The sequence below is a fragment of the Leucopleurus acutus genome (assembly GCF_964270905.1).
Source record: "Leucopleurus acutus genome assembly, chromosome: 7".
NCBI lineage: Eukaryota > Metazoa > Chordata > Mammalia > Artiodactyla > Delphinidae > Leucopleurus > Leucopleurus acutus.
The window spans coordinates 53,026,554-53,050,922 of record NC_139150.1 but is presented as its reverse complement, the minus strand read 5'-3'; positions in this window follow the sequence as shown (position 1 = coordinate 53,050,922).

Below are 24,369 nucleotides of genomic sequence, written 5' to 3'. Positions count from 1 at the left end.
CATTATCAGACATAGAATTTAAATAACTACACCCACTATGTTTACATTATAAAAGACAAAGTGAAAATTATCTATAGGGAACAAGAATATAAACAAGCAGAATTTTTTTAAACCACAAAGTAAAACAAAAACATATTTTTAATACTTTTAAAACTCAGGTTTAACAGCAAATTAATTTAGCTAAAGAGTTAATGAATTTAGGGGTGGGATAGGGAGGGTGGGAGGGAGGGAGACGCAACAGGGAAGACATATGGGAACATATGTTTATGTATGACTGATTCACTTTGTTATAAAGCAGAAACTAACACACCATTGTAAAGCAATTATACCCCAATAAAGATGTTAAAAAAAAAAAAAAAAAAAAAAAGAGTTAATGAATTTGAAGTCTCAAAAATTATCCACAATCCACAAAAGAACATACAATGGAAAATAAAATTGAGCTTAAAAGACTTGAAGGGAAAAAAATAAGAAGGTTTAAAATATATATTGCTAATTAGATTTCATGGAGGGAGGGAAAAGGAGAATATGGTAGTGGCAATATTTAAAGGTATAATAACTGGATAGTTCTGACAATAGATGCAGTGCCCAATCCATAGATTTTTCTTTTCTAAGAATCCCAATGAATCCCAAGCAGGATATACAAAAAGAAACCTACACAAAGACATGGCATAGAAAAACTGTAAGACACTAAAGACAAAGTCTGAGCAAAGAAAAATGATATATTGTTCTCTAGGAATAACAGATTGAAAGCCAACATCTCAACAGTAAAAATGAAAGCTTTCAATATAATATACTGTAGTGATATCTTTAACGGGCTGAAAAATAATAATGTCCAACCCAGAATTCTATACCAATCCAAATATCTTTTAATAGTGTCACAAAATACAGTATTTTCAAGAAATAAGATCTGAGAAAGTGTACCTTTACCAGAGCTTCATTAAAGGACATTTTAAAGAATGTTCATTTGGTTGGGAAAAAAAAAAAAAGATCTATAAGGGAAAGTTTGAGGTGCAAGGGAAGAAGAGAAAAGCAAGCAGTAATACTTGGGAAATATAAGCAAATATTGACTATAAATGATATTTCTGTTGCAGGATGGTGGCAGTTAATAGAGTTAATAAGGTCGAAAAACTTGTAAGGCAGATGGTAAATGTATTAAGATGTGATAAGTTAAATATGTGTTGTAATTTGTAGGTTAACCATTAAATGAATATAAACAGAATATATAACTTTCAAACAAGTACAGGGACGAAAGGAAATAAGAAAAAATGCTTAATCAATGCAAAAGAAAACAGGCATGGGATCAAAAAAGAAATAAAACTGAAGAGACAACACAAAATATGATAGTAAATAATAAATCCAAATATACAAATAATTATATTAATTATAAATGAATCAAGTGCTCTAGTTAAAAGATAAAGATTATCATACTGGATAAAAAACATATCCAACAACATATTATTTATGAGTCACATAAAATAAAAGAATATAGAAAGTGAAACCAAACAGGACCCTATGGGGCTCCAGGGATACACATAACAATATCTTTTGAGCTCTTTATAGAACTAAAACCCCCAATAAATGGAAGATGAAGCAATCCTCATTCCAGAGAGAAGGTCACAGTTTGATAGATTCAAGAACCAGAGAAACTTATCTGGAGACCACCTGAGGCCAGATTAAAGGAATGCAGGCCCTGCATGCATCTTAATCTTATCAGCAACCCCACCCTTGAACCACTGCTATAAAACTCCTCATCAAATCCTCCCAGGTTGGGGGACACAGTTTTTGAGGGGCAGGAGCCCACTGTGTCCCCCTTTGCCTGTCAAAGCAATAAAGCTATGCTTTCTACTTCACTCAGAACTCCGCGTCCAAGCTTCGATTTGGTACCAGTGCATAGAGCCTGAACTTTCAGCATCAAAATGTTAAAAATTTAAAGAACAGAAAAATGATGTATCATGCTAACAATAGATGGAAGTGTATATGTATATCAGACAAAATAAACTTTAAGGTTTGAAGAACTACATTAGTTAGCAAGCACTTTATAATAAGTTAAATTTACCAAGAAGATATAACATTTTAAAATTATATATACATAATAATATAGCCTCAAATATATGTAAAGTAAAAAGCAAAATATATAAAGAAAAAAGAAAAATTCCAAGAAGTAACAAGCAAATCCACAATCACATTGGGAGATGTTAACACACTCTATCAAGAACTAATGGAATACAAAGACCCAAATAACAAAAAGCAAAGCTCTTATAGAAGATTTAAACAACATGATTAACAAATTTGATTTAATAGATAATTATAGTATGCTGTGCTCAAGAATTGCAGAATATAAAATTACTCCAAGCAAATGAAACATTCACAAAAATTGGCCACATCTTGGACCAATGCGACACAAATTTCAAAGGACTGAAACTGTGCTATCAGACCATAGTGTAATAAAACTAGTAGTCAATAACAAAAAGATACCTAGAAATTTTCCTATATGTTTGGAAATTAAGAAATACCCTTCTCAATAGCCCAAGGGTCAAAATAGAAATCATAATGGAAATTAGAAAGATTTTCAGCTTAACTGTAACAAAATAGTTATAAACCATATAGAATGCAATTTCAACAGTACTTAGAAATTTATAGACTTGAATATTTGAATTAGAGAAGAAAATAGGTTAAAAATTAATGAGCGAAGCATCCATTTCAAGATATTTGGGAAAAGAACCATAAAATTAAAAATAGTAGAAGAAAGAAAATCATAAAGAGCAAAATTTAATGAAACAGAAACAAGCATAAAATAGAGAGAATTAACAAAGCCAAATACTGGTTTATTGAAAAGCTAATATAATTCACAAACCTCTTGCAAGACTGATCTAGAAAAAAAAAAGATAAGGCACAAATGACCAATATCAGGAATGAAAGAGGCTACTACTGTAGATGCTGCAGATATTAAAAAGATAATTTATTCTGAAAAAATTTTGTGAATAATTTAGAAAATTTTGAAGAAATTCATTGAAATATGTAATCCACTAAAACTGTCTTTGACCTGTGAGACAAGCTCAGAGTAAGAGACTATTTCTCAAGCCCAATTCTAAATTCCCTGAAGAGGCTTCCCTGGTGGCACAGTGGTTGAGAATCCACCTGCCAATGCAGGAGACAGGGGTTCGAGCCCTGGTCCGGAAGATCCCACATGCAGCAGAGCAACTAAGCCCGTGCACCACAACTACTGGGCCTGCTCTCTAGAGCCTGCAAGTCACAACTGCTGAAGCCCGTGCACCTGGAGCTCATGCTCCACAACTGGACAAGCCACCACAATGAGAAGCCCGTGCACTGCAACAAAGGGTAGCCCTCGCTCGCCGCAACTAGAGAAAGCCTGCACGCAGCAACGAAGACCCAATGCAGTCAAAAATAAATAAACAGGGCTTCCCAGGTGGCGCAGTGGTTGAGAGTCCACCTGCCGATGCAGGGGACACGGGTTCGTGCCCCGGTCCGGGAAGATCCCACATTCCGCGGAGCGGCTGGGCCCGTGAGCCATGGCCGCTGAGCCTGCACGTCCGGAGCCTGTGCTCCGCAACGGGAGAGCCCACAACAGTGAGAGGCCTGCGTACCGCAAATAAATAAATAAACAAACAAACAAAATGAATAAGTTTATAAAATAAATAAATAAATTCCCTGAAGAGAGAATTTAATTGGACACTCTTTAGTCCAGTGACCACACCATATACAATTAATTAACACCAGAGTGTTGGATTAACTTGCAAAACATATCTGCCAGGGGTCAGTACTGAGAGGACAAAGAGGGAGGAGAGTTCTCAGAGATAATAGGTCATTGTGGGGGGCAGATATTCCAAAGAAAATGTACCAGTGTGTACCACTTATCAACATGTGTATTATCAACTTTTACTTATAATTTGTTTCCCATCACTGGGCTTCTCCAAGGCAGTTCTCGGCCGTGTGTCTGGGATAGAGTGGTGCTCAGACCATGTACACTGAGTAAATGCTTTAATGAATGAACTTCATCTCTTTGAGATTTTAGATTTTTATCTTTAAAATAGGAAAAAACAATGCGTTATGACTGAAGGAATGAACTTGGACCCAATAATGCTGAAATTCTTTTTTCAGACCTATGATCACATGTGAGACTTTGAAATTTATATTTAACAAAAACTTGTTTTTTATATTTTACATGTATTTTTAAGATCAAAAATTAAAAACTTATTTTTATTTTTTGCGACCTTACTGAGGTATAATTCACAAAAATTATATATATTTAGGGTGTACAATATGATGATATATGTATCATTGTGAAATAATGGCCACAATAAAATTAACACATCTATCACCTCACACTGCTAGAATTTGTGTGTGTGTGTGTGTGTGTGTGTGTGTGTGTGTGTGTGGTGAGAACACTTTAAGTCTACTTGCTTAGCAAATTTCAAGTATACAATACAGTATTGTTAACTATAGTCACTATTCTGGACATTAGATCCCCAGAACTTATTCATCTTATAACTGAAAGTTTGTATCCTTTGACCAACATTAAAAAATATGTTTTACTAGACGCATATATCTTCAAGATTGAATTGGGCAGGTTGCATCATATTATCATTTCCTGAGCTGTTGAGAGTATATCCAATGCTGGCCTCCAGCTCTGATCTCTCATCCCTTAGGCAGAGATTTCAGGATGTGCTCCTTCTCTCTGGGAAGAGCTTATTTTTCTAGAAGACTCATATTCTGTCTCCTATGTGTACCTTCTCTCTGGTCCCTTGTCTCCTTTTTACTATTTTCTGGAAAGATCTGATTCCCCATTTGCAAGAAAGTTCATCAATGCCAGAAATTCTCTTAAATATCATCCTTCTGTAACACAACTCTGGTCATGTTACTTTCCTTTATAAAATGCTTTGTGGTACGTACATAAATTTTACTCCACAGATTTGGGTGTTTGAGGAATATCAAATTTTTAAAAAATCCAATTAAATCTAATTCTAAGCCCCTATTCTTACAGCTGGCAGGAAATTCAGTCACAGTATTTAATGGAGGTTCTTTTCTTTCCCTAGAGTAGTCCAAGAAAGCAGGAAGCTGTTTTCCAGGAAGCATGGTACCCAGAAAAAGGGATGGCTTCCAATATTCAGTCTGTAATGGCTGCCACTGATAGCCTCGTTTTCCAAACCTACACGGGCCCTGAAGTATGGGCATCTCTTCAGCTGTTGTGCCAGTTGAGCTACTGAGGTATTTGCCTAGCGGGGAGCAGCAGTGCCAGGGTTTGGCTTCTCCGAGGCACCTCCCTGAGTTCCTGCCATCCAGGTCATCAGGTTTGTGTCTCTGACCCTCTGGGGAGGTGACAGTCTCTATTTCCTACCAGACGGAGGAAATCTCTCTCTCTCTCCCTCCTCAGCCTTTCTCTCCCAGGCCCTCTCCTCTTTCCCCTCCCACCCAAGATGCTGAACAGAATCTCCTCTAACATATGAGTCTTTGAACACAAAAGAAAGAATGTTGTTCTTCCAACAGTTTCTCCTTCGGGCCCTGCCAATGCCCTAGGGCGAGGGAAGAGAAAAGCTCAGGCTACCTTCTTGAAAGAAGAGTAGGGTGGCGTGCGTAGTTATATATGGAAAATGTAAATCAATAATGACAACAAATCATCTTGCCACACCCTCAAATACTTTTTTTTTTTCCAGAATAGAGTTCAAAATTCTTAGCCAGACCTCTAAGGCCTCCATAGTATGGATTCTGCCTGCTTTTCTAGTCTTTATCTTTCTCTCCCGCAAGCCCTGCAGAATTATTAATAATCCCTCCCCATGTTCTTCTGAGGCACTGTCATGTTTAAGTGACTGTTCAAGCTTCTCTCTGTGGCCCCATCTCCCCCAGGAAACACCAATTCATTCACCTGTAAAGATTCAACTCAAGGACTGTCCCTTGTGGAGACTTGTCCTGACCTCCTCAGATAGGAATAGCCACTCTCTTCCGCAGACGCCGCTGCTCCCTGTGACATTTCAGTACACTTTTTAATATAGATGACTGCCTTCCTCTACTACCCTGTCAGTCCTTGAGGATAACAATCATGTCTATTCGTTTCTCCATCCCAATATCTGGCCCATGCTTAGCTTATTGGTGGTAAATAAAATCAAATAGAGAACCAAGAACACACAAAGTAGAGACTCAGCATGGTTGGACCTACAAACATGAAGGTCCGGAGGCCTTGATCTCTGAAGTGTTGCGTGTTTGTGCATTGTGTGACCAGCTTCCACCTAGAGTCATTTTGTATTCAGGAGGCGCATTCTTCCAACAATGTTTATGCTGAGGCCCCATATTTTTTCTTTCAATACGTTCTGCCTTTAAATACTTTGTGTAAGGCCAACTGGCCCGAGGCAGGGGAACGCAATCAGATTCACAGGTTGCATCAGACCGAAACTCTCCGGACCACCCAGTTCCAGGAACTGACCTGGGGACTTTGAAATGAACCCAGCCCAGCCTTCCCGCCTTTCGAGGGGCGGGACTAACTGTCCCCCAGGATACCCGAAAAGACCACCAAATAAGGAATACCCTGCGCCCTCCCAGATTCGCCACACCCCCTTCCCTTCTTCCCCTATAAAATCTTGCCCAACCCTCGCCCGGGTGCGACTTCTCTGGCCCCTTTCTCTCGAACCAGTGAATCTCGCCCGGGAGCGCTTCCTAATAAAGCTCACTTGAAGCTTTCCTCTGTTTCGCGGTGCCGTTTGTTAAGATCCGACCTTACACTTTGCATTTGTGATTTGAGTTCCAAGCCATTGGTTCCTGGGACTACTATTTAAATTTTCACCAAGAGTCTAGGCCAGAGGTCCCAAACTAGCAAACCAGTCAGTGAAATGTAACAGTCAGCCATGTTTCAGTTGGTCAGCAAGTGTTTTCTTTTTGTTTTTAATTTCGGTTTGAATGCTCTTCACATAGTTACACCGACTGCTGGGCTCTTGAAGGCATTTAAGTCAGTGCTCCCTACTCTAATGCCAGCTCTCCGTACAAGCCGGTCAGTCTCTAAACCCTTCCCATACTCCAGCCAGTATGGGAAGGCGGTTGACCATTTTATATGGTGGGTGCCTGTGAGCGCATGTGTGTTTGGATGGAAAAACGAGCAGGGAAGAGAGGAAGAAATGAAAGGGCAAGTTGCAAGAGAGGAAACAGAGGGGAAAAGATGGAACCTGGGAGCTCTGCTTCCACCTTGTAGCCAACCCTCTATTCTAGCGCAGGGCTATATCTCTTTGAGATGTTGCCTGTCCGGATGGGAATTTGCCCAGTGTCAGGAGAGTCATCTGAGCTTCCATTCCACTTGGGTAACTTTTAGCCACGCCTACATACAGTAAGTGTTTTAATGAATGCACCTCTATTCAGTTTAAGAAGTCATCATATTGAACTTATGCTGTGTTGGGCTATATCCTAGTGCTACCGGGATGATTTGGCTATCCTTAGGGGGCACACGGTTTAGGGAAGACTGACATCTGGACAGATCACTATCAGATAAGACAGAGCTATGCAGAGGGTGCTGTGGGAATTTAGAGGGGTACTTGGCACAATGTGGAGACTCAGGGTAGGCTTTCCAGAGGAGGTACTCTTTGTGCCAGGGAAAGAAAGGCAGCTGGGGCCCATGGTTGGGGTGGGGGTGAGGGTTGCCTAGGAGATAAGACTAAGGAATAGATTATAAAGAGTTTAACATGCCAAGAATTTAAACTTTAATCTGAAGTCAATGGGGATCCCTAGAAGAATTTTTTAAGGAGGGAAATAAAGAAAATTTGAATTTTAAAAAGTCAGTCTGTTTCTCTAAATAGATACCCTACTTAAACTATTCTAAGACGTTTTAATAGATGCAAGATGAAATATTTCCATATGCTCGTCTGTCAGCAACTGTGTAACGTACATGCCTGTGTGCTTTTACAAAACGGTAGATGGCCTTTTTCCTTCCATTATTTTATTTGCATTTCGCTCTAGACACTGAGAAATAAAGCAACTTGGCCAAAGACAGTCAAAAGCTTCCAAAAGGCAAATAAAATCCAAGACACCCAAGTTTCAAATTGGCAAGTCAGTAAGTCCTATGGAAATTTACCAGATCCTACCTGAAATTGTTCTACCCACTTCTTTTATACTCTCAGATCTCATGCCAACTCAGCTCCAAATTTTAAAATTGTGTTTTTGTCACTGTAGTAGAAGTCCCTTTATAGATTTTTTTTAACAAATGTCAGTTCTTGCACATTGATTCCTCATCTGTTTTCCATTAAGATTTACATGAATGATTAACGAACAGGCTCTCAGTGAGGGGAGATTACAGGGCTTATTTATAAGGATGTCACATTTTAGCGCACCTCCAAAGCCGTGGCTTTTACCTCCATCGCTCCTATTTCTGAATTTGCTGACATTCTAGCTTTCAGAAAACCAAGAATTCAAGCAGCTAAATATTGCTCAAAAGAGAATGTCCCACTAGGTTACTTTCTGTAAATCTGAAAATAAATCGGTTTGAGCATGTGTTTGCAGGGCAGGATCTTTCCCTGTAGTGGGTTACGAGGGGAGGGAACCGTGTTTCACCTTTGTCTACCGACTCCTGAATGGGACAAGGCATATGATTTGTCGCTTCCATAGTTACTGCCAGAGGCTCTTTGCAAACATTTTAAATATTCCCTGGGTCGGATACCTTTCTCTTTGTAAGAATTTTGAGTAGTTTCTAATTGTGAGATTAACAAAGTTTGTCTTCTAAGTTTTCCTACCCTTATTTTGACCCTGTTGATCCCTGGGTGCCCCCAGTGACTCCCACCTCTGTCCTAAGTAATCCTGGATGATCCAGAGCAGGTGTTCCCTTCTATCCTCTCCCAGTTCAAATTTGGAAGTCATTTGGTTGGAAAATTTATTCCCACTAACACATTGATGGCTAGAGGTGTTTTATATTATTCCTCCTAGAGATTTTTTTAGTTTTACTAGAATGGATTGCCCTCATGCAAAGAAATAGATCTGCCAAGTTTGTGGCAAAACTGATTTATTTTCTGAAGCAATTTACTTTTCATACCTTCATTTAGCAAAGAGCTACAGTATTAAGTTACTACTGTGACAAAGGCACTTTGCTCGGAGCTGGTGGATACCCAGATAGAGCACACATAGATCTTGTTTGTAAGCAGCTTACGGATGACTAAGCAGGTAGCCTTTCAGGCTGGAGGCACCAGGCTGGTAGGGTGCCTGGTATCTGGGCACAGCTATAGCCCAGCATCTAGAGGAAAGCCTGCACTTTATAGGTGCTCAACAAAATTTGTTGAGGGATGAAATAGACCACTGAGAGGTGAAGAGACCAGAAACAAGTTAGGCTCCTGAGTATTCTGCAACCTTCCAGGGAGGGGCGGAGAGGGAAGAGTCCATTTTAGAACTAGAAGTTTAATAGGACACCTATATAGAGGCAAACATACATTTGGCTAGCTGGTGCTGCAAAAAAACAGAGCTCAGAAACAAAACTAAACAAAACCACTGTAAGACCTCAATAATTAAATAAATAGATAGATTTATATATATATATATATATATATATATATATATATATGTCAAAGCTTGGAGCTGAAGCTGGGAAGGAAAGTACATTGAGGTTTTTTTAAACCATAACTGGACTCGCCAGGGTTCTGGCCAAGAGCCAATATGAGGAAACTAAGTACAACCAAATCAAGGTCCCCAGGATGGGAATAAACGGATGAAAGAAATATTAATGTTCAGTGAGACAGATTTTTTAAAAACGTAGCTGACTTTCTATTAAGACGTGGTAGTTACTACATGATGAAAACCTACGTAGCAATTAAAGTCATGTATACATTGTGATAAAAAATATGTACGTGCATAGAAGTAAATGCACCAAAATATGGACTAACAATGGTTACTCCTAGGAGGTAAAATTATGGGTGATTTTTATTTATTTTTATTTTAAATAACAATTTACTAACGAATGTTTAATAAATTTTAGAGTTCATTTTAAATACTAATTATTTAATAATGTTTAAATAATTAATGTTTATTGACAAAAAATGTTTTTAAAAAATAATAATTACTTCATGTAGCTTAAACGCTTCAGTGACAAGGCCTGTGTGGGGAGGAGGGAGAGGAGGGTAAAGCATGTGAAATGAGGTGTGGAAAATTCAGGATGATTCTCGGTGCTAGAAGAGGCTTGAACAGAGATCTACCTCTTAAATGTCAGTGAAAGCGAACACCTTGTTTTCAAGTAAGAAACTCCATTTTGACCTGTCAGGGTGATTATACTTTTTGCTTTGATATGATTAAAAGACAAAAAACAAACAAACAAACAAGCAAAAATACCTAAACAACATCTCTAAGGGATGAAAAGGCAGCAAGTGTCACATTCTCTGAAAAGGCTCTTGGATGGGGGAAGGCCAGTGACCATGGTGCTGGGAGGTGGGGAGATGGGAGGGTGGGTAGAGGGAGCTTTCCCAAAACGCTGACTCTAAAAATTATAGGTGAAAACTACTCTAACCCTTTTCCTCGAGTCAAGACAAAAATAAGAGTCATATGTAGTTGTCTTACATAAGTAACCCAATCTACATTGAGGTTTTAATAATTCTATCGAGACTGGTTGGTGGTATGGCTTCTTTTCTGTTGAAATCAAAATACATTAAAAATTCCTTTGTGACATACCTAAAAAAGTAAACAATGAACTTTAGGAACAGCAGAGTTTTAGGTGATTTTTATTTTGGTCTTTTGCTCATCTGTAGCTCCTGCTTTTTAATTGCATTTTACTAGGAGCATGTATTGCTTAACAAAAAAAAGAAAGGATAACACTCATTAGGATCAAAATTAAGTGACACAAAGCATGTGTGAAAAGAGAATGGACCACAAGAAAATATACCCACTATTCCTAGTGCTTGCCTTTGGGACCGATTATAAGCGATGGGTAAGTTTCCACTTCTTTGTATTTTGCATATTCTCCAAACTTCCTAAAATGGCCATGGGAAAACAATACACATAGCACAATCCCACTTTGTAAAAAATGAAATTGCCTACCTATATAATGTATAGTTTTGCAGGGAAATATTTAGTAGTATATATACTAGCACAGTGATTTTTGTTTTGTGGGGTGGTGGGAAGATGCATTAGAAATGAGAGAGGAAGGAAAGCTTTTTTTGTTGGCATCAATATACTGTTTGATTCTGTGTGCAACAAATGTGTATTACTTTACTAATTTTGACAAAAACAAAAGAAATTAGAAAACTGCACGAGAAAATCTTGACAAGCCCAGGTTGTCTTGCTAGCTTCTTTGCACCCTTTCATGTATGTTTTGTTTATGACCTAGGGAGGATGTTTCTCCCATTGTAGAGTTCCACTGTTCAGCTCTGGCTCTCACTGAGGTTCTTAGCCCTTTAAACGATTTGAAATGCATTCTAAAGAAATAAATCTTTTTCTATGGAATCCTCCCCACTTTTGCAGTGAATTTGAAAATCAGGGAGCCAGGAAGAGTTACTTTGAAAACTCAGATTTCTCTTCAATTTATATCATACAGGAAGTGATAGGACCTATTAATATTAAAAGGCTGTCCATATAGCTTGCATTTTTGCTTTTGGAAACTAAAATGATGGGTGAAGAGCACTGTTTATCTCAGTTAGCTGTGTCTTCCTGTGTCCCACATGCAGAGCAGAACCAAAATCTACAGAGGTCGGTAATTTTATAATCCAAGCTCTAGCAAATTCTGCATAGCATTTTCATTTATTGGCTTTCAAAAATGAGAATTCTGTCCTTTAAGCCACTGAGGGAATGGGGTTCACAGCATTGCTTTGATAGAGTTGTAATATTCAGTTGCACAGATTGGGCACAGCACAAATGTGTCATGCACCTACAGTGGCGTATTAACCCCAAGGGGATGCTGGCCTCTAGCTTGCACAATGGCTGGACATGGGTTACCAGCAGCCCTGAGGGTCAGCAGCCAGCCAGGGGCTGGCAAGCACCCAGATTACCTATAATTGGTAAGGAAATCACTGTGTCTTCATCACTTCACACAACTGTTTTGCTCATTTTTTAGTCTCTTTCTCCTACCCACGATTCCTGTTATTGATCGGGTTGCACCTCCCGCACTCCTTACAAAAAACAAAGAAAGAAGATATATTGGAGTACCTCGGAATGCGACTTTATTTGCACATAGGGTCTTTTAGAGATAATTAAGTTAGAAAGAGGTCATTGGGTGGCCCCTATAGAAACAGAAATTTGGACACAGGGAAGACCATATAAAGACGGAAGAACACCATCTACGGGCCAAGGGATGCTGGAGGCTACCAGAAGCTAGGAGAGAGGCCTGGAACGGATCCTTCCCCGACAGCCCTCAGGAAGAACCAACCCCGCCGAGACCTTCTTCCAGACTTCTTGCCTCCAGAGCCATCAACAGTAAGTTGCTGTTGTTTAAGCCACAGAGTTTGTGGTGCTTGGTTTCGGCAGCTCTAGAAAATGAATAAATGCCCCGCCCCCGCCCCAAGCTCTCCATTTTTCTCACTCCATGGCTTTCTCCTGTCTTCCTTTCTCTCACCTTCTTGTCCCAGGAAACCCATCCTTATGTCACTTCTCTGCTTTGGTCGCATTGGCTGCTCAAACATGTGGTCAGTGTGTTCAATGAAATAAGCCAGACCCCAAGAAATCACGAAAGAAGAGAAATGCCTGTTCGAAGGACCCTGTGTTAGTCATGGTTTTTTGGATAATTTACACTCCGGGCATTACCAGTGCCAGCATGTCTGCTCTATTTCTTAAATTTCGACTCCATGTAGTATCTAGTGCACGTCCAAAGTTACACCTGCTCGAATACCTCCTAAAGAAGAACGAGGAGCACACAGAATGTCTCCAAATGGAACTGAATTCTGCACTCCATACATGTTATCAATTATTGCCCATCGTCTATGATAATCAAGCACCTCTGAGCTGTTTTACCTTCCGCTCATTTAATAAATAGATTTTCTTCGTGACGACAGGGATTGATTTTTGTCTTGGCAGTCATAACTGTGGATGAACTTGCTTTGATGTAGAAACCTGTCAAGAACATAGATGAAAGAAACGAAAGCAATATATCCAGGCAACCTAGAAAACAGCACTTTCCGAGAAGTACTGTGTCCTGAGTTACCAACCTTGGATCTTAGAAGCTGAATTCCCAGCCAGGATTAGACTATAGTATTCCAGTGACCCAGATGATAAACTTAAACTTGTTTTCTTTGGGGGACAAGAGGAAGGAACATCAGTGGGCTGTTTTCTCTGAAAATTATGTACAGTTGACCCTTGAACAATGCAAGGGGTGTAGGGGTGCCCACCACCTTCCATGCAGTTGAAAATATGCCTATAGTTTATTGTGGATCCTCCCAAACCGAGGTTCTTCCGTATCATGGTTCTGTATCTATGGATTCAACCAACCGCAGGTGGGGTAGTGCTGTATTTACTTTTGAAAAAGATCCACGTACAGGTGGACCAGTGCAGTTCAAATGCATTTCAAGGGTCAACTGTATAATGTCCTAACATCCTACAATTTGTTCGGTCTTCACTCTGAAGGTCATTTATGCTCAATTCTCAAAGGTTTTGCAGGGATTTGAGACATTTCAGGCCAGGTCCCTCCTACACACAACACTGGCATGTAGAGATTAGTGTCTGTCATTAAAAACTACCTCAGAGCTTCTTGCCAAGGGCCATTCATTTGATGGTACTATTAAAACTGGCAGTGACTTCATATCCCCATTACTGGTACGTGAACAATTTTTAAATGCACTCTTGAGATTGTGAATTCTACTCCCCAAGCCTGCCCCAGATTTTTGCACAAACCGTAGGGCTCTGTTGCTTCCTTCCCACTGAACACCACTACAGACAGCGTCTGTTGAATCAGACAGACCTGGGCTCTGGGTCATGGTCTCCTAGTTACTTAACCTCTCTGAGCCCCAATTTCCTCTTCTGTGTGTAACTGCAGAGGCTGGGGAATGCTCTACAGATCTACACTGCCTTCTGAAGGGGGCAGATCAAGGTAAGGGTAAGACCTTCAACTCAGGGCTTCTGTAGGTCCTTTGTACTGCTGCAGAAATCAGTGGCTGTTTTGGGTGAATTTTTTTTTTTTTTTTTTTTTTGTATGTAGTGGTTCTATAAGGGTTGTTCCCAGACCAGTGTCATCAATGTCATTTGAGAACTTGGAAGAAAGCCAACTTCTCACCCATATCTACAGGCTCAAAACCCAGCAAGCTATGTCATAAGGCCCCTAGGTGACTCTGATCATGTCCCTAGCATGCTCCAATTTGAGAACCACTGGTGTAGGTAAAGGAAGGCCTGGAACTGAGTTTAGATGTAGGAGCTTGTGAGAACTAATGACTGCTCTACATAATAAAGAGGAAGCTGGAGTTCTCCAGTACAGTCTGGGAAGTGGGTATAAGAGGAATGGAGCCAGCAGGCTGGTGGGAGGCCTAGATGGTGACAGGTTGCATGAGGTCACATGGGCAGTGAGAAAGCCCCAGCCGTGTGGTGGCTGCAAGGACCTTGAGAGCAGGCCTGCCTAACACATGATTTGGCTCACGTGCTGTATAGTGTGATTTGGGTACCTTCGGCCCCATGCCTACAAATATTTAGATCTTTCTCCTGCATGCAATAACTCTGCATGAGTGGGATCTTGTTTTAGGAAGGGAGGGATGGCAGTTTGGATATACACCGAGGTGAGATTAAGAAAGCAGTGGATTTCAGGAAATCAAAGCCAGAGATGACAATACTCTAGAGCAGGGCTTCTCAACCTCAGCGTAACTGATATGTTAGATTAGGTAACTCTTTGTGGTATGGGCTTCTATCAACGGTAGAACTTTTAGCGGTATCCCTGGCCTCTAGCCACGAGAGGCCAATAATACACACATCCCAAATTTTGGCCACCAAAAACGTCCTCACCCATTGCCAGAACAGGGAAAAATAACCCCCTTTGAGAACCACTGCTCTGGAATCTTCTGGGGGACACTGGATTTTCTTAAGGGCATGTAATAAGTGAGGTAATTAGGGATATGGTGAGTACATTTTCTCTGAATCAGAAGCGACCAGGTTATCCTAGCTGACATGTGTGGTGGTAACATCTCTCTTACAGAGCAGTGTGAAAACTCAGTGAGAGTATTTGTAAAGTGCTGGCAGAGTAGTTGGTCCCTGATAGACATACTGTCTCTTGCTTTTCCATTTCCATTATAAGCATTCTTAGTAGACCATGACCCATGATGATCCCAGAGGTCTGTACACTGTCCTCTTTACTACATGTCCAGAACTGTGAAGGGGCTGAGACTATTTGCAAGCTCACAGGTTAACTTACTTCAGTTTTATGGATGCTGACAGAAGCCATGAAACTGCTGGGTCAGAGACAAAGGACCATTTATGACTCCCAGAAATAGCAGTAGCCAGAGCACGAGCATTTTCTTGAGCTGGTTTTCCAATTCCAGTTCTCACACAGTGGCACTAAGGGGGCCATGCATGCACACCCAGGTTTGCCTTACAAGAGAGTAACTCTGAGCTTAGGGAAACTGAATCTTGTGTGTTAGACTGTGAGCACGTCTGCCCTTTGCTCTAGGGGTAGATACTCTGTCTTTTAAGGCTGTTCATTATACAGACAGGTGTCCTTGAAAAGATAGTCTTGAACGGAGGCAATCTGTTGTGTGCCTCTGCTCACAAGTTGTGCAGAAACATAAGAGATTGGCTCCCAACGTTACTATTCTGTAAGCTCTTTTGGGAGTAGGACCATATTTATTCATCTTTGTAACTAACCCTGGTACCCAGGAGGTCATCAATAAGCACTTTTGGGATTATATAATAAAAATTCCTAACAAAAGCGTGTGGGATGAGTTCAAGGAGCTATGTTTGGCCCGATTTGACATTCTACCCATTTGAGAGTTCTATTAGTTTTCAACTGTTGCTGTAACGAGTTACCATGAACAGTGGCTTAAAACAACAGAAATTTGGGTTAGAGTTCTGGAGGTCACGAGTCTGAAATGGGTCTTACTGGGCTAACATTAAGGTGAGGGCAGACCTACATTTCTTGCAGGCTATAGAGGAGAATCCTTTTCTTGCCTTTTCCAGCCTCTAGAGGTCTACGTTCCTTGGTTTGTGACCCTTTCTGCCATTGTTAGAGACATAGCATCTTCTAGTCTTTCTCTGGCTCTGACCTTCCCCATGCCCTCCCTTTTTCACTAATAAGGACCCTTTTGTTCCATTGAGAACACCTGGAGAATCCAAGATAATATCCCTACCTCAAAATCCTTAGCTCGATTACAGTTGCAAAGTCCCTTTTGCCATGGCAAGGTAACATCTCCACAGTTTCTTGGAATTAGGATGTGAAAAATCTGTCTACCCTTTTGTAAGCAAAATCAGGTTTCTATCCCTTCAATAAGACTTCCCTGAGGTATAAAACATAGTCATTCTTGTTTGGGAAATCAGGAATGAACTTTTTCCTTCACACTATTTTTTCCTCTTATAATTTACATTTGGAACACAGTTAAAAATATTTTTTACCAGTCCTCTGTTTAGCACCAAAAGTACATTAAGGAAAAAGCGTTTCCAAGAAATAGTAGGCAGCACACCATGTTTACTTTTGATTTTCCCATGTTATCTGTAGAGGAGATTATGTATATTTCCTCTTCTTTTATAAATTCCTTTCCTACTAGATAATTTTAGTCAATAGCAACAAGAACTTCTGTCAAGTCTTGGTAAAAGTGGTTGAACATGCCTTAAAGACCCTATTCTATGAGAGGAAAAGAAAATTCTTGAGCATTGAAAATGTGCTAGGAGCTCTACTAAGCACCTAACCTGACCATCTCCGCTAATTCTCAGAACAAACCTATTAGGTTGGTGTGATCATGACCCTAGTTTTACGGGTATACATTATCTGTGTTGCCCAAGCCCCAGTACCTGTGAGTAAGGCACAAATCACACCCAAGCTTTCTGATTCCACAGACATAAAGCTCAACACCTAAGCTGTACTTCGTTCTTGGCTCTGAATCCTTCTTTTTTGTGAACTATGACATACATACCCCCCAAATGCACAAACAGATAATCATAAAGCAAACACCCCTGTAGCCGTGACTTAGAAGAGGGGTTGGCAAATGGGCCAAATCCATTCTGCTGTCTTTTTTTTTTTTTTTTTTGGTAAATCCTTTTATTTTTTTGGTAAAGTCCTATTAGAACACGCCTATGCCCATTCCTTCACGTATTGTCTGTGTCTACTACTTTCAGGTTATAACAGCAGAGTTGAGTAGCTGTCACAGAAACCATATGGCCCACAAAGCCTAAACTAATTACTGTCTAGTCCTTCAGAGAAAAAGTTTGCTGACCCCTGGCCTAGATCAAGCCGAAGAGCATTGCCAGCACTCTGGAAGACGCCTATATGCCTTTCCCCACTCATGATCCTGTCAGTAATCACTATCCTGCTTTTTGTGATCATGATATTTTAAGTAATAAGTTTAGAACCTAAATATTGCTAAACTGTATATTTCGGTTTTGCTGTTTTTTGGAAAAGAATAGAGTCATACCGTATGACGTTTTCCATTTTGTTTCTCTTGCTCAACATTAGATGTGTGAGATTAATCCATGTTGTTACATTTAGCTGTAGTCTGTTCATTACCATCAAATTGTACTCTATCCTATGGGTATCACACCACTTATTTATTCCTTCTACTATTTATGAAAATTTGGACTATTGCAATATAATGACTCATGCTGCTAAGGATATTCTTTTCCATGTCTCCTGGAGCACATGTACATGCGTTTCTGCTGGTAGGTATCTAGGAGTAATTTGCTGGGTCATAACATATGTGTTAACTTCATATTCTGATATGAATAGGGATACCAGTAGTATTCTGGATACTAATCCTTTGTAAGTTATATGTAACATAAATAGCTTCTCCCACTCTATGACTTTCCTTTTCACTCTATTTATGTTGTCTTTTAATGGACAGAAGTCCTAGATTCTTAATGTAGTCAAGTTTATCAATCTCTCTGGTGAAGGCTTTTTGGTCTCAAGAAACTTTCCCCCGTATTTAAGTTACTCTCCTTCATTATCTTCTTAAAGCTTTATAGTTTGCCTTTTACATGAGGTCTTTAATTCAACTAGAATTCACTAGTGAATTCTAGTTGAATGGTGTGACCTCAGGGTCAATACATTTTCCCATATTACTACCCATTTGTCCCAACACCATTGACTGCAGGTACTTTCTGCTCTTCCTCAGGGCCTCTCTTTCATATACACAGTGGCCATTTATGCATTGATGTGTGTTCTAGGTTACCTTTGCTGTCTCACTGGCATATTTGTGTATCTCCACACCAATATTATATTGTCTTCATTATAAAAGAAGTTGTGAAAATTGGTAGAACAATTCTTCCCACCTTGCTCTTCTTCAGGAGCATGTGTGGCTATTTTTGGCCATTTATACTAGTGTATAAATTTTAGAATTAACCTGTCAAGTTCCACAGGTCCTACTGAAACTATAACTCAGCTGGGGAGAGGTTACAAGTTTTATAACATTGAGACTTTTATTTTTACTTTTTTTTTTAAAGTTTTTATTTTATATTGAAGTATAGTTGATTAACAATGTTGTGTTAGTTTCAGCTGTACAACAAAGTGATTCACTTATACATATGCATGTGTCTATTCTTTTTCACATTCTTTTCCTGATTAGGTTGTTACATAATATTGAGCGGAGTTCTCTGTGCTATACAGTCATACTGAGTGAAGTAAGTCAGAGAAATCGTATGTTTATATGTGGAATCTTAAAAAACTAAATAGATACAAATGAACTTATTTACAAAACAGACTCACAGACTTAGAGAATGAATTTATGGTTACTACAGGGGGAAGGGTCAGGGGGGAAGGATAGTTAGGGAGTTTGGGATTGACAGGCACACACTGCTATATTTAAAATAGATAACATTGAGACTTTAGTCCACAAACATATTCTAGCTCTGGATTTATTAGGTCACCTTTAAAATTTTTCAAAAACATTTAATCATTTTCTCTCTACAGGTCTTTCATATATTTTGTTAGATTTATTCCTAAGAGTTTTGTATTTTTTAAAAAATTTCTGTTTAATGCTGATACATAGGACTATAATTATTCTCTATTGCATTCTGTATCTGGAAATTGTTGGACTCATTAATTCTAATAAATTTTTAGTGTATTTTTAATAAAAATATTATGTCATCCGTGAAAAGTGGGAGTTTTATTTTCAATTGTTAATTTTTTTTCTGACTTATTGCACTGACTAGGATCTCCAGTACAATGCTGAATAGAAATAGTAATAACAGTAACTTTATCGCTTCTGATTTTAAAGGGAAAGTATTCAACATTTCACCATTAACATGACATCTGCTAAGTGGTGTTTTTATAGACACTCTTGATCTGAATCAAGTAGTTCCATTTTTACAACCAGTGTGCTAAGAAATATTTTAAATCATAAGTGATACTGCATTTTATCATAAGGTTTTTCATTGTCCATTGATATGATTTTTTTCCTCCATTAATATCTTAATGTAGTTAATTATATTAATTGGTATTCTAAACCAATTTTCAAACTGATCTTGCATTCTTGGAATAAACCCAGTTTGGTCTTAATGTATTGTCCTTTTTACCTATTCCTAAGTATTCCTAAGTTTGCTAGTATTTATGACTTTTGCACTTATATTAATGAGAGAGAGTGGCCTATAGTTTTCCTTTCTTATTACTGTCCTTATGAAGTTTTAGTAAGGGGGTTATGTTAACTCATAAAGTGAGTTGTGTGTGGCAAAGACATGCTATGTTTATACCACATCGTTTCTACATCCTCTACATATAAGACTATTTCCCAGCCTCCTTTGCAGTTACAGTGGCCAAGAGAAATATGGGTAAAAAGGACACGCATTTATAGTCTAAGTCAGTTAGGAGTGGTCGTGCCTTCTCCATACTTTCTCTTGGAGGCCACAGGCATTCCAGATTATGTAATTACAAGATGGTGGAGGGACAGAGCACAGCATTAATTACCACTACGAATAGGGAATATATTTCTCCTTTTTCTGTTCTCAGAATAACTTGTGTAAAATGAGTTTTCCTTTAGATTTGTGGTAGAACTCACCTATGACTTTATTTGAAGGAACATTTATACCTTCTCATTCAATTTCATTAATGGTAGTAGGGCTGTTCAGGTTTTCTATTTCTCCTTACGTCAGTTATGATAAATTATGTTTTTAAAGGATTTGATACTTTTATCAAAATTTTCTAATTTATTCATATGAAATTGTTTCCAATATCCCCTCATTACGTTTTAAAGTGTTTGCAATATCTGTGGAATATCAATGTTTTCATTTCTTATATTCATTATTTGTGTCCCCTTTTTTATCCTTGATCTAGCTTGCCTGAAGTTTCTCAATTTTATTAGTCTTTTCAAAAAACCAGCTTTTGACATTGTGAATTATCTTTATTTTGTGTGTGTCTCCCATTAAGTTACTTTCTGATCTTATTTTTATTTATTTCTTTTTACTTTTTTTGAATTTTTGGCTTTTATTTCTCTTTATAAAAATTTATTAATTTGAAGCTTTTATTTTCTAATATAAGCATTTACAGTTATAAATTTCCAAGTACTGCTATGTCTGTCCCCTTAAGACAGGAAAGAAAGTCATTTTCAATGTTCAGTTAAAAATGTTTCTAATTTTTTGTTTATGCTTTGTTCTCTGACCTATAGATTATTTGGAAGTAGAGTTCTTAATCAATAAGGGTTTTCTAACTATCTTTTTGCTATGGATTTCTATGTTAATTCCAATGTGTCAGAGAACATGGTGTGCATCACGTCATCCTTAAAAATCTGTTGAGGCTTGCCTTGTTGTCCAGGATATGATAAATTTTTGTAAAAAGTCCATATATACTTAGAAAAGAAAGTATATTTTGCATTTATTGGCTATAGTGCTCCATATAAGTTCAATAAGTCAAATTTGTTAATCATTTCTTTTAACTCTTTTATATAATCACAGAGTTTTTCGGTCTGCTTTTTCTATTAGTTCCTTAGAAAAATGTGTTAAAAATCTCCCACTGTGATTGTTAATTTGTTATGTCTTCTTGTAATTCTGTCAACTTTTGCTTTATATTTTGAAGATAAATTATAACATAAATGTACATTTTAAACAGTGTAGAATAACTTCCTGATGAATTGAACCATTTATCTTTATGAAGGATCGTATTTATCTCTAGCAATATATTTTGCCTTAAAATTTATTTAATATAGAAGTAGCACAATCAACTATATTTTAGTATTTACATATCCTTTTATTTTTTAACATTCCTGGTTCTGATATTTTAGGTATGTGGCTTGAGAATGACACATAGTTAGATTTTATTGCTGTTATTTTCATTTTCTATCCTGCCTACAATATTTGTCCATTAATTGGAATATTTGATCCACTTATATTAATGTAATTAGTTACACACATGTTTTAAATCTATCATTTTTTGTGTGATTTCAGTTTTTTGTGTGTGCCTATTCTATGGTTTCTTTGTTTTAATCTCATACCATTTATTCTTTGGATTGATTTTTTTCTCATTCCACTTTTTTCCTGCTTGCTACAATGGCAGTTGTATATTTTATTTCTCCATTTTGTTGTGCTTTCCACAAATATTAATAACTAACATTAAAATTTGAAGTTAATACCATTATTATGCTCCCAAAATCTATGAAGAATTCTCTTCCCTCCTTCCTTATATGCTATTGTTGTCTGTATTTTACTTATACCTGTTTCTTTTAAAATTTATATGACAAAGTCATTATTTTATTCAATCTGGGCTCTTTTAGGTATAATCATATACTTACATTTTTTTTTCTGTATTTCTTTTTATTCTTTCTTGTATTTCAGACTTCCCATTTTAGATCATTTTCCTTCTGTCAGAAGGTTATCTCTTAAGCAAGATCTCTCCCACAAAACAAAAACAAACACAAAAACAAAACAAACACAAAATAATAAATAAAGTACTAGCCAAAAAAAAAAATCTCAATGAAAGCCCTGGACTACAAAGAAGCAGTAGCAAAAACTCCACAGAGCTCAAAAATTAAGGATGGCTGCATAGAAAAGTGCAGGAGGTACATCACCTATATCACTCCATCCCCCAGTGAAGAGCAGCTCTGTACCAGGAAGGATTCCCTCAGGGGAATTTCACCCCACAGGGAAAAGAAGAGCAAGAGAACCCCAGTAAACCTCACCACTGTGAATGCTTGCAACCTTTGCTGCAGAAGTCTACCACAGTCTTCGCCGGTGTTGATCCCAGCTGATGGAGCTGCCCTGGAGTCCCACTTACTGAATCTACTCTCTGACGCTAGAACTGTGGCTGTGGTGAGAACTGCCCTCAGGGGCCCCAGTTGCTGTTGTGCCCTGCTCTCCAGGTTTAGGACACCACAACACCTCACCATTTATAGGGTAAGAGCTGCTACTGCTCTATGCCCCACAATGCCCTATGTCAAGGCTTCGTCTTTCCATTACCACGGCAGCCTCTATTGTCCTGAGCCCTAACCCCCTAGATCCCAGGTTGTGGCTCTGATCCATCATTTCTGGGGTAAATAGAAATAGAATTCTCAACAGACCAATAACAAGCAAAGAGATTGAATCAGTAATCAAAAACCTCCTAACAAACAAAAGCCCAGGGCCAGATGGTTTCACTGGTGAATTCTACTGAACACTTAACAGAAGAATTAATACAAGTCCTTCTCCTCCAAAAAAACTGAACAAGAGGAAACACTATGAGACTCATTTTACAAGGCCAGCATCATCCTGATATCAAAGCCAGATAAGGGCACCACAAGAAAAAATTATAGACCAATATCCCTGATGAATATAGATGCAAAAACTTTTAATAAAGTAGAAAGCTGAATCTAACAGCACATTAAAAGGATCACTCACCAGGATCAAGTGGGATTTATCTTTGAGATTTAAGGATGCTTTAACGTATGCAAATCAATAAATGTGATACACCATATTAATAAAAAATAAAAATCATATGATCATCTCAATAGATACAGGATAAGCATTTGATAAAATACAACATCTTTTCATGGTAAAAAATGCTCAACAAATTGGGTATAGAAGAAATGTTCCTTGGCCTAATAAAGGCCATAGGTGACAAGCCCACAGCTAACATCATACTCAATGGTGAAAAGTTAATTCTTTTTTTCCTCTAAGATGAGGAACAAGAAAGACAAGGATGCCGACTCTTACCATCTCTATTCAATGTAGTACTGAAAGTCCTAGCCAGAGGGATTAAGGAAGAAGAAAGGCATCCATATCAGGAAGGAAGAAGTAAAATTATCTTTGTTTGCAGATGGCATGACTTTATATGTAGAAAACCCTAAAGACGCCACCAAAAAACTCTTAGAGCTAATAAATGAACTCAGTAAAGTTGCAGGATACAAAATCGACATACAGAAATCAGTTTCATTTTTATACATTAACAATGCGCTATCTGAAAGAGAAATTAAGAAAGCAATCCCTTTTATAACAGCATCAAAATCAACAAAATTAACCAAGGAGGTGAAAGACTTGTACACTGAAAAGTATAAGACATTGATGAAAGAGACTGAAGAAGTCAAATAAATGGAAAAGTCTTCCACGGTCTTGGATTGAAATAATTAATATTGTAAAAATATATTGCCCACAGTGATCTAGTATTTAGGGCAATCCTGATCAAAACTCCAATGGCATTTTTCACAGAAAAAGAAAACGCTATTTAGAAAAATTGTTTGGAACCACTAGAGACCCCAAAGAGCCAAAGCAATTCTGAGAAAGAACAACAAAACTGGAAGCATCATGTTACCTGATTTAAAGTTACATTATAAAACTGTATTGTAAAACAATAGTAAACAAAACAGTAAGATATGGGAATAAAAACAGGCCAGTACATCTGTGGAACAGAATAGGGAACCCACACATAAACCTATGCATATGTGGTCAGCAAAGTTTTGACAAGGATACTAGAACACACAATGGGGAAAGAATGCCTTTTCAACAGATAGTTTTGGGAAAACTGGATATCCACAAAAAAATAAAATTGGACACCTTTCTTATACCACTCACAAAAATTTGAAATTGATGAAAGATCTAAATATAAGACCCCAAACCATAAAACTCCTAGAAAGAAACATAGGGAAAAAATCCTCATATTGGTCTTGGCAATGATTTCTTGGATGAGACACCAAAAACACAGGCAACAAAAACAAGTGGGTCTACATTAAACTAAAGAGCTTCTGTACAGCAGAGGAAACAATAAATTGAAAAGTCAAACTAGAGAATGGGAGAAAATATATGCAAACTGTATACTGGATAAAGGGTTAATATCTAAAATGTATAAAGGAACTCATACAATTTAATAGCCAAAAAGCAAATAATCCAATTTAAAAA